The sequence below is a fragment of the Zingiber officinale genome, chromosome 10B (assembly GCF_018446385.1).
Source record: "Zingiber officinale cultivar Zhangliang chromosome 10B, Zo_v1.1, whole genome shotgun sequence".
Taxonomy (NCBI): Eukaryota; Viridiplantae; Streptophyta; class Magnoliopsida; order Zingiberales; family Zingiberaceae; genus Zingiber; species Zingiber officinale.
Window position 1 is genome coordinate 33,444,207 of NC_056005.1, and position 9,934 is coordinate 33,454,140.

Sequence of the window (9,934 nt, forward strand, 5' to 3'; positions counted from 1 at the left end):
ATATAGAGGAAGGTATATACAAACTACACAGGCATCAGACACATGATGGAATAAACCCCATCATAGAAATAAAACCTTAAAACTTGTTAACTTGACCACTATAATCTAATTAGAAAGTCATCCTAGGGTAGAGGGTTAAAAAAATTTATATTAAATTTTTTTAAAAAAAGTTAAGATCATACTGTGTGTTTTTTTTTTTTTTTTAAAAATCAATATTTTCTTAAATATAAATTTTAAATATATTACTATACCTCTTAAAATGTAGATCCGTTACATTAACGATCCGCTAGTGTCAGTCCCACGAATATGGAAGGAGATACATGCAGGTACACATGTTGGTTGTTACTCGGAAAACCTAATGGTTCCACTGTATAAAATTTTGTACAAAGGTCTGAACCTTTTTCTAGCTACCATGTGTTCTTTTAAATTAAACTCGGATCGCCTGCGGAACTTAACACGTTTGATCCTAAGTTTAATTTATTTGTTCTTTTAGGTTTAGACTTGGATCTCCTGCGGAACTTAACACGTTCGATCCAAATCACCTAGGTTATTAATTTTATTAAATATTAATTTCCAAAATTGGCTTACAGGACTGCATGGCGAGGCACATGACTTTCTTGGATATGGGAACAACCACCACCGCCTAGACAAAGCCTTTTAAGGAAAGCTAATATTTAATTTCCTTAAATAACTTTAGGTAAACCAAAACGAACAATCAAATCACAAGGAAAAGAAAAACAAAAGAACACAACATCGAAAACTAATTCGAAATACTAGAATCGCATGCCTCTTGTATTTGGTATTTTTACAAAGAAATAAAACTAGTATGATTCGGAAATTAAATACTAGTATACCTTTTTTTTGCAAGCAAAAACCTCTAGGTCTTCTACCGTATTCCTCTTCTAACCTCGGACGTTGTGCGGGCAACGATCTTCTAAGATGAGAAACCACCAAAGCACCTTCTTCTCCTCCTTGCAAGGTTCGGCCACAACATGAGCACCTCCAAGGATGAAGAGATTCAACCACTACCAATGCTCCAAGGGATGCTAGAAAAGAGACTTCTTTTCTCTCCTTCTTAGATCCGGCCACCAAAGCTATCTCCACCAAGAGAAGGTTTCGACCACACAAAGGAGAGGAGAGGAAAAGGAGAGGCCGACCACACCCAAGGAGAAAAGAGAGGAAAAATAGAATAGAGTCGTTCACCATGAAGCCTCCTCTACCCCCTCTTTTATAATCCTTGGTCTTGGCAAATAAGGAAAATTTAATAAAAACTTCCTTAATTCTTTTACCATTGAAAAAGAAAATTTATTTAATTAAAAACAATTTTCTTCTCATCAATTATAATGGTCGGCCATATTAAAGCTACAAACAAGGAGAGTTTTAATTAATTAAAACTTCCTAATTTGTCTCCAGAAATTTCTAAAAAATTTCTCCAATAATTTTCATCCTTCATGATTGATTGGTAAAAAGGAAATTTTATAAATTAAAATCTTTCTTTTAAACATGTGGATAAAAAGAAAGTTATCTCTAAAAATTAAAATCTCTTTTAATCTACAAATAAGGAAAGATATCAAATTTTTTCTTAATCTCTTGTAGAAACTTATAAAAGAGAATATTTAATTTTTAAACTCTCTTTTAAATCATGAACATGGTTAAAAAGGAAAGTTTACTTAAAATTTAAAATCCACATTTTAATTAACAAATAAGGAAAGATTTCAAATTTTAAACTCTCTTTTAAACATGTAGATGATTTACAAATAAGGAAAGTTTTTACCAAAAATTAAAACCATCATTTTAATCTACAAATAAGGAAAGAGATTAATCTCTTCTCTTAATCTTTTATAGAAAGCTATAAAAGGAAATTTTTAATTTTTAACCTCTCCTTTAAAAACATGATATCCACATAAGAAATAATTTTAATAAAAATCCTTTTTAATATTCTAGTGGTCGGCCACCTAAGCTTGAGACTCAAGCTTTGGCATGCCACCAACTTGGCTCATCCACTTGGTCTTGGCCGACCCTATCTTGGGTTCCAATCTAGCTTGGCCAGCCCCATTGGATGGGTAAGAAGGTGGGTATGTGGTGGGTATAAATCTCTATATACAAGAGGCTACGATAGGGACCGAGAGGAGGAATTGATTTTGGTCTCCCGATGAAATTAAGCTTCCCGTGTTCGCCCCGAACACACAACTTAATTTCATCAATAATAATTCATTCCACTAAAGAACTATTATTGAACTACCGCACCAATCCCAAATTACATTTTGGGCTTCTTCTTATTATGAGTGTGTCAGTCTCCCTGTGTTTAAGATGTCGAATGCCCACTAATTAAATGAGTTACTGACAACTCACTTAATTAATATCTTAGTCCAAGAGTAGTACCACTCAACCTCATCGTCATGTCGGACTAAGTCCACCTACAGGGTTTAACATAACAATCCTTATGAGCTCCTCTTGGGGACATTCTCAACCTAGATTACTAGGACACAGTTTCCTTCTATAATCAACACACACACTATAAGTGATATCATTTCCCAACGTATCGGGCTTATTAATTTATTGAACTAAATCTCATCCATTGATAAATTAAAGAAATAAATAACAAATATATGTGCTTGTTATTATATTAGGATTAAGATCACGCACTTCCATAATAACTGAGGTCTTTGTTCCTTTATAAAGTCAGTATAAAAGAAACGACCTCTAATGATCCTACTCAATACACTCTAAGTGTACTAGTGTAATTATATAGTTAAGATAAACTAATACCTATTACACTACGACCTTCCAATGGTTTGTTCCTTTCCATCTTGGTCGTGAGCTACTGTTTATAATTTATAAGGTACTGATAACATGATCCTCTGTGTGTGACACCACACGCCATGTTATTTACAATATAAATTAATTGAACAACTACATTTATCATAAATGTAGTCATTTGACGAATGTGATTTTTATTTCTAGATAAATGTTTATACCAAAAGCTAGGCTTTTAGTATACATCCTAACAATCTCCCACTTATACTAAAAGACTAAGCTGCCATATCTGCTGCCATACATCTGATTCCCAACCCTTCAACATGCCCATCAAAAGCTCTTGCCTTAAGAGCCTTAGTGAAAAGATCTATAGGTCATCATCTGATGCAATCTAGGTAGCAACAACTTCTCCTCGTTTATACGATTTCTCGTATTGGGTGGTACTTGTGCTCTATTGTGTTTACTTACCTTATAGACTCATGGTTTCTTCGAGTTTGCTACTGCACCACTATTATTACAATAAATTGTAATAATCTTTGGACAAACCAGAAATCATATCTAAGTCTATCTTGAGGTTATTAAGTCATTCAGCTTTTATGACTATCTCAGAGGCTTGCCATATACTCAGCATCTATGGTGGAGTCCAAAAAAAAACACTTATGCTTATCACTCTTCCATAGTTATGACTTTACCTCCTAAAGTAAACACAAAACCCCGAGGTTGACTTACTATTGTCCATATCCGATTGGAAGTCAAAATCCGTGCAACCTACAGGGACCAAATTAACTGCCTTGTAAGCTAGCATATAATCTTTAGTGCCTCTAAGGTACTTCAATATATGCTTTACTGCAGTTCAATATCCTTGTCTAGGGTTACTTTGATATCTGTTAACTATGCCCTTGGCAAAATATATTTCTGGTCTCGTACACAGCATTGCATACATTAGGCTTCCCACAACCGAAGCATAAGGAACTGCCTTCATGTCCTTTATCTCCTTTGATGTTTTCGGAGACATCTCTTTAGATAAAGATACTCCATGCCTAAAAGGTAAGAAACCTTTCTTAGAGTTCTGCATGCTAAACAAGCAAGGATTGTATGAAGCTCGGGATAAGCACAACATTCTTTTCTTGCGATCCCTTATGTCTTTGATCCCAAGAATGTGTGCACATTTTCTTAAGTTCTTCATATCGAATTGTTTGGACAATCATACCCTTACTTATGACAACACTTTGATATTGTTTCCAACTACCAAAAATGTTATCTACGTATAGTATAAGAAATGCTACCACGTTTCTATCACACTTTTTGTATACACAAGACTTATCCGATTACTAAATAAATCCATAGGTCTGGATTACTTTGATAAACCGGATGTTCCAAGACCTTGAAGCTTTGCCTCAGTCCATAGACTGGTTGAGCTTGCACACAAGATGCTCTTTGCCCTTTGCAATGAACCCTTCTAGTTGCTTTATATGGATGCTTTCTTCAAGACTTCCATTAAGGAATGCTGTCTTGACATCCACTAGATAAAAGAATCCGGATAGACTTAAGCATGACTACCAGTGAAAAAGTTTCCTTTTTCATCAAGCCTTGCTTTGAAAGTTTCCACCTTCCTGTCTATCCATCTTTTCCTATTATAGACCTATTTTCACCCAATGGCTTTTACACTATCTGGTGGTTCTACAAGCTTCCAGATTTGATTAGAATACATATATTCTAATTTTGTATTCATTTCTCTTTGCCAAGATGCTGCATCTTTATCTTGGAGTGCTTCATCATATGTCCGGGATCAGGCTCATGTTCATTTGGGATCAAGTCCAAAGATTTTTCCAAAACATGAATCTTTTAGGTTGGTTGACAACCCTCCCACTATGATGATGAAATGTCTATAATTGTGTATCAATTGTGATACGTGTTGCAGTTTCTTATGATATTTCATCTTGTACAGTTGGTACTAGATTAGACGTGTCTTTTATTAAGAACAAATTTACTTATGGGCTTGTGGTTCATTATATAGTCCTCTTCTAAAAATTAGTCATTGATGCTAACAATGACCTTCTGATTTTTAAGACTATAAACCTACTTTCGTTTCTCTAGGATAACCCATAAACAAGTGAATTCCTATCCAACTTATCATTGTCTCTCTTCAGCATATGTGTTGGACTACCCGAATCCGAATATGCTTCAAAATAGGCTTACGCCTATTCAACAATTCTATATGAGTAGAGAGTTCTGACTTTGGAAGGTACTATGTTCACTTTCTTTTTCAGAGTATATCCTTAAAACGAACTTGGTAATTTTCTGAATAACTCATCATCAATCTAATTATTTCCATAAGAGTCATATACCTTCTTTCTACTACACCATTCTGTTGGGGTGTACCAGGTGCAGTTAGTTGGGATTGAATCCCTTCTTTTGATAAGTAACTCCTAAATTGTCCAAAGAAGTACTTGCCACTACGATCTTACCATAGTGACTTGATACTTTTACTTTAACATTTCTCCGCATCAGCCTTGTACTCTTTGAACTAATCAAAGCACTTAGTCTTGTGACACATTAAGTAAATGTATTTGTATCTTGAATAGTTGTCTATAAAATAGACGAAATATTCTATACTTCCTCTTGTCTGGATAGTCATAGGATCACACAAATCAGAATGAACCAATTTCAACATATCTTTGGCTCCATACCCCTTAGTCTTAAAAGCTTCTTGGTTATTTTTCCTTCCAAGTAAGACTCGCAGGTTGGAAAGATTTCCACTACTAATGAACCCAAAAGTTCATCAGCTACCAATGAATCCTACTCAAGTTAATATAACCTAGCCTTAGATGCCAAAGATATAATTGGTTCATTTCCGAAGGTTGCTTTCTCTTATAGTTAGAAGATGTGTTACTAATTTCCATTTGTTGCATCGTGGGATTTATTGGATTTATAAATTGCCAACCAACGTACCAGAACAGATAACTTCCCTCTTTTTCTTAACAACTTTAAAAGAGGCAGAATATCAAGTTCTTTGAATAGTTTAGAAACTGAAAACTAGTTCTTTCTAAACTTGGTACGTAAAGACAATTACTTAAAATCCATATTTTATTCTTATCAAAGGATAAACATCTCCCACTGCAACAGCTGCCACTTTTACAACAGTGCCCATGTGGACGGTGTTTTTATTTTCATTTAGTTGTCGGGTTTCCTGGAACCCTGCAATGAATTGCGGACATGATTAATGGCATATGTATATACACTCCAGGTTCTAGTAGATAACACCACTAAACATGTTTCAACTAATGAATTAAATACACCTATATTGTTCTTAGTTCTAAGAAGATAGTCTACCTTAATGTCCAAGTCCTATTTCCAATCATTACAATTGGGACTACTAAGTCTTTTCTATAGTATAACAACTAGGGAATTGACAAACATTTTAAATCCTAAGAATCACAAAAATATTTGGGCAAGATCAATTCCTTAAAATCCCCATGAATTTTGTATGCCACGATAGTGTGGACGTATACAAAATCAAAGAGGAGATTTTATTTATTAATTTTATTATCTCGTCAACTTTACTTTATGACGAATAAAATTAATAGTTGATCTGTCTTTGATCAAATATTTGGTCAAAACTTTTGAATTTAAAATAACATTGATTCCTCAAACAATATTATTTAAATTCACCAACACCTCAAACACCGTGAATTTTGCATGCCACGATAGTGTGGACGTATACAAAATTAAACATTTGTAAGAGGAGGGGTTTACCCATTAATTATCTTGTCAATAAATCTTTATGACAAAATAAAATTACCTCAAACACCGTGAATTTTGTATGCCACGATAGTGTGGACGTATACAAAATCAAACATTTGTAAGAGGAGTTTTTAATTTTATTATCTTGTCAACCTATTTATTTGACAAATTAATAGTTGGTTTTCTTCGGTCACACAAATAATAGCAGTGACTCCGATGGGGAGGATACTATTAGACGTGCCTAAGTGTATACCATTACTTGACACTAAGTCCATTAATAAGATTGTTCCCCTTCCGATGGGGAAGATCACACGCTCTTAATTAACTTCCTATAGTCATCCAAAATGGAAGTTTAATCTAGTGATCCGCAAACAAGCACATCCGATATGGAGGAAGACACTCAGAGCCAACGCGCAAGCTTGTTGCATCACTTATAAACTAGTAATGGAGACCGTGAAATTTATTAAAAAATAAATCCCTCTCCCACTTAGTTATTTAAAGTGAGGAATTTTGACTATGCTAGCCTACTTAACATGCATACTAACAAGCACACACAGCACAACATAAAAAGCAATAAATAGAAAAACTAATTTTCAACTATTATGACTTTTATCTATTGCTGTCCTCTGTGTGTCGCCAACCCTAGCTGCTGCCATCTTTGGCCACCGCCACCGGGTCTAGTTGTCGCATCCATCTTGCTCCTTATTCCGCTGCTCCTCTGATCCTCAAAAGGTTCCACGCCTTGCAAGATTCGATCCGCGACATAAATAGAATTTTACATTTTTCGATCCTATATTCCTCGAAGGAATGTACATGTATCTAGATCAAAAAATAAAATCCTAATAAAACTAAATACAACTCCTACTGTATTTTATAATACAATCATGCACACACAATAAAATGCCCTTGACATGTCCAAGGGTCAAATCACACACACAATATCTATAAGCCATAATAGTTGGATCCTGCATCCACAAAGTTAGCACATCCTACTATTATTCAGCCTAAATTATGTATGACATGTGCATAATTAAACTAATACCAAATACACAGAGGCAAAACCCTAGCTCTGATACCAATTATTGGTTGCTACTCGGAAAACCTAATGGTTTCACTGTACAAAATTTTGTACAAAGGTTTGAACCTTTTCCTAGCTACCATGTGTTCTTTTAAATTAAACTCGGATCGCCTGCGGAACTTAATACTTTTGATCCTAAGTTTAATTTATTTGTTCTTTTAGGTTTAGACTTGGATCTCCTGCGGAACTTAACACGTTCGATCCAAATCACCTAAGTTATTAATTCCATTAAATATTAATTTCCAAAATTGACTTCCAAGACTGCATGGCGAGGCACATGACCTTCTTGGATATGAGAACAACCACAACCTTCTAGACAAAGCCTTTTAAGGAAAGCTAATATTTAATTTCCTTAAATAACTTTAGGTCAACCAAAAAGAACAATCAAATCACAAGGAAAAGAAAAACAAAAGAACACAACATCGAAAACTAATTCGAAATATTAGAATCGCATGCCTCTTGTATTTGGTTTTTTACAAAGAAATAAAACTAGTATGATGCGGAAATTAAATACTAGTATACCTTTTCTTTTGCAAGCAAAAACCTCTAGGTCTTCTACTGTATTCCTCTTCTAACCTCGGACGTTGTGTGGACAACGATCTTCTGAGATAAGAAACCACCAAAGCACCTTCTTCTCCTCCTTGCAAGGTTCGGCCACAACATGAGCACCTCCAAGGATGAAGAGATTCAACCACCACCAATGCTCCAAGGGATGCTAGAAAAGAGACTTCTTTTCTCTCCTTCTTCTCCTTCTTAGATCCGACCACCAAAGCTATCTCCACCAAGAGAAGGTTTCGGCCACACAAAGGAGAGGAGAGGAAAAGGAGAGGCCGGCCACACCCAAGGAGAAAAGAGAGGAAAAATAGAATAAAGTCGTTCACCATGAAGCCTCCTCTACCCTCTCTTTTATAATCCTTGGTCTTGGCAAATAAGGAAAATTTAATAAAAACTTCCTTAATTCTTTTGCCATTGAAAAAGAAAATTTATTTAATTAAAAACAATTTTCTTCTCATCAATTATAATGGCCGACCATATTAAAGCTACAAACAAGGAGAATTTTAATTAATTAAAACTTTCTAATTTATCTCCAGAAATTTATAAAAAATTTCTCCAATAATTTTCATCCCTTCATGATTGGTAAAAAGGAAATTTTATAAATTAAAATCTTTCTTTTAAATATGTGGATAAAAAGAAAGTTATCTCTAAAAATTAAAATCTCTTTTAATCTACAAATAAGGAAAGATATCAAATCTTTTCTTATTCTCTTGTAGAAACTTATAAAAGAGAATATTTAATTTTTAAACTCTCTTTTAAATCATGAACATGGTTAAAAAGGAAAGTTTTCTTAAAATTTAAAATCCACCTTTTAATCAACAAATAAGGAAAGATTTCAAATTTTAAACTCTCTTTTAAACATGTAGATGATTTACAAATAAGGAAAGTTTTTACCAAAAATTAAAACCATCATTTTAATCTACAAATAAGGAAAGAGATTAATCTCTTCTCTTAATCTTTTGTAGAAAGCTATAAAAGGAAATTTTTAATTTTTAACCTCTCCTTTAAAAACATGATATCCACATAAGAAATAATTTTAATAAAAATCCTTTTTAATATTATAGTGGCTGGCCACCTAAGCTTGGGACCCAAGCTTTGGCCGGCCACCAACTTGGCTCATCCACTTGGTCTTGGCTGGCCCTAGCTTGGGTTCCAAGCTAGCTTGGCCGGCTCCATTGGATGTGTAAGAAGGTGGGTTTGTGGTTGGTATAAATCTCTATATACAAGAGGCTACGATAGGGACCGAGAGGAGGAATTGGTTTTGGTCTCCCAATGAAATTAAGTTTCCCGTGTTCGCCCCGAACACACAACTTAATTTCATCAATAATAATTCATTCCACTAAAGAACTATTATTGAACTACCGCACCAATCACAAATTACATTTTGGGCTCCTTCTTATTATGAGTGTGTCAGTCTCCCTGTGTTTAAGATGTCGAATGTCTACTAATTAAATGAGTTACTGACAACTCACTTAATTAATATCTTAGTCCAAGAGTAGTACCACTCAACCTCATCATCATGTCGGATTAAGTCCACCTGTAGGGTTTAACATAACAATCCTTATGAGCTCCTCTTGGGGACATTCTCAACCTAGATTACTAAGACATAGTTTCCTTCTATAATCAACAACACACACTATAAGTGATATCATTTCCCAACTTATCGGGCTTATTGATTTATCGAAATAAATCTCACCCATTGATAAATTAAAGAAATAAATAACAAATATATGTGCTTGTTATTATATTAGGATTAAGAGCACACACTTCCATAATAACTGAGGTCTTTGTTCCTTTATA